Here is a 2,445-nt window from a genome sequence, read left to right as displayed (position 1 = left end):
GGGGTGAGATCTTGCGTGGAGCCCCAGATCGAGGGAGATTATCAGCGGTCTTGTATGTCTTCCATTTCCTAATAATTGCTCCCACAGTTGATTTCTTCAAACCAAGCTGCTTACCTATTGCAGATTCAGTCTTCCCAGCCTGGTGCAGGTCTACAATTTTGTTTCTGGTGTCCTTTGACAGCTCTTTGGTCTTGGCCATAGTGGAGTTTGGAGTGTGACTGTTTGAGGTTGTGGACAGGTGTCTTTTATACTGATAACAAGTTCAAACAGGTGCCATTAATACAGGTAACGAGTGGAGGACAGAGGAGCCTCTTAAAGAAGAAGTTACAGGTCTGTGAGAGCCAGAAATCTTGCTTGTTTGTAGGTGACCAAATACTTATTTTCCACCATAATTTGCAAATAAATTCATAAAAAATCCTACAATGTGATTTTCTGGATTTTTCTTTCTCAATTTGTCTGTCATAGTTGACGTGTACCTATGATGAACATTACAGGCCTCTCTCATCTTTTTAAGTGGGAGAACTTGCACAATTGGTGGCTGACTAAATACTTTTTTTCCCCACTGTATGTATGTAATATGGTCCTTGTTCTTGTACTGTCAGTAGGCCAATGACATGGACTCTATTTCTACCAGTTGGTCTGAATGAAAGTACTGCTTGTTATTTTTTCATTGCTGGTAATAAAAGGAGCAGGAGTTGGAGAGCCTTTCCAGAACAATCCATTTAACTTTCACTTTCACATGGAATTTGTTACCAGGTTTCAGTGTGTGGGCGAGTTAGATCTTAGCCAATAGGACCTAGTATAGTATACTATGTGTGTGTGTCTTTGTGTGTTTGTGAGTGTGTGTATGTGTGTGCGTGCGTGCATGCATGCATACGTGTGTGTGTGTTGGTCGTTCTAGCGGAAGATTGCGTTAGCGTAAGGTAATTCTAATCTGTGTGTGTGTGTGTGTGTGTTTGTGCATCTGTGTGTATGTGTGTGCACCTTTAAAGGTGATTTCCTATCTCTTTTCAAATAAAATGATACATATACTGTAGAAACACAACCTGATACACATAAAGGTGAGCCTACTAGAGAGTCAAAGGAATGTGAATACTGGGACAGCCAAGGACAAATCTTGATCTTGTTGGAACACTTCATCTCTGCTCCAAATATAGATGTTGTGTGCTGACTTGTCGTGATGTTTTCCCCCCTTTGCATCAGAGGCTAAATGAATCTTCACTGCTGTGGTTAAGAACAGGAAACAAAACCTATAGCAGACAGAGAAACACAACTATGCACGTGTATACACACACACACACACACACACACACACACACACACACAGAGCACACACGCACACATGCACACACACCACACACCCACACAGCACAGGCACACACACACGCACATAGGCCCACACACGCACATCCACACACACACACACACACACACACACACACACACACACACACACACACAAACACACACACACACATACCTAAATTTTTTCAAGAAATTGCGCATTGCCTGCCTGTGAGCATGAAACAACATGACTACCCAGGGGGTCCCCTTTAATAACAACACAGTTTATTCCAGTGTTGATTGAAGGGGAAATCCCCCTGTTTCTTCTGTCAAAGTCTCTCCACTCCTATCATCTCTGTACCTCTCCACATAGACTGGGGGAGGAGAGAGAGGCACAATTCCTCACAGGACAGTCTTTAATTACTAAAATGTTTTTCAGTTACTTTCAACCAAGCTATCATATATTAATTTCACTTCATAATAACTTGATAAATATCTCCCTTCTCTCTTTTGATGTATTTTTAATAGGTATTTTGATTGGGCTAGAATCATACTAATGATTTTTGAAATTACATTCTCTATAGGCCTATGTGACCCCTGGGACTTTCACAACCCTTCATGAAATAAACAGATGTTAAGCTATTCATCCTGAAAGAGCATTACTGTGGTGCATGAATCTCCATTCGCCACATGATGAAGGGAAAGGGAAACCAAAGGCGACTCAGTCATGAGGAAAATAAACTAGGCTGAAAGGTAACTGATAATAGATTACTTCAGATATTGAAAAATTAGTTACATCAGTTGTTTCGAAAGGCTGTAATGGCATGCAATATTTTATCATAACTGAACTGACTGTAGGCCTATAAAGTAGAGAGATGTCTTGTTTTACAAAAGAATAGGTAGGCTAAAATGAATTGTTCTAATAATTTATTTAGGATAAAATGGTTGTATTTTTTGTCCAAAAAATATGTTCTGCAAGTACCAGCAATGGAATTTCATTTTTTTTTGTAAAAACACACTTCCCTGCACTCTGGCTGCTAACTGAGCCCATAGCATGTAGCCTACAAATCTAGTCGGAAACTGAAAGTACTCTCAGATAGATCATATTTGGTTTAGCCCACTTTTTACTTTCATTTTCATTTAAAAAGGCGCCCTGAGCAC

The sequence above is a fragment of the Coregonus clupeaformis genome, chromosome 30, assembly GCF_020615455.1.
Source record: "Coregonus clupeaformis isolate EN_2021a chromosome 30, ASM2061545v1, whole genome shotgun sequence".
In the NCBI taxonomy this organism is placed as follows: Eukaryota; Metazoa; Chordata; class Actinopteri; order Salmoniformes; family Salmonidae; genus Coregonus; species Coregonus clupeaformis.
The sequence above is the reverse complement of the archived record's forward strand: the minus strand, read 5'-3'. Positions refer to the sequence as shown.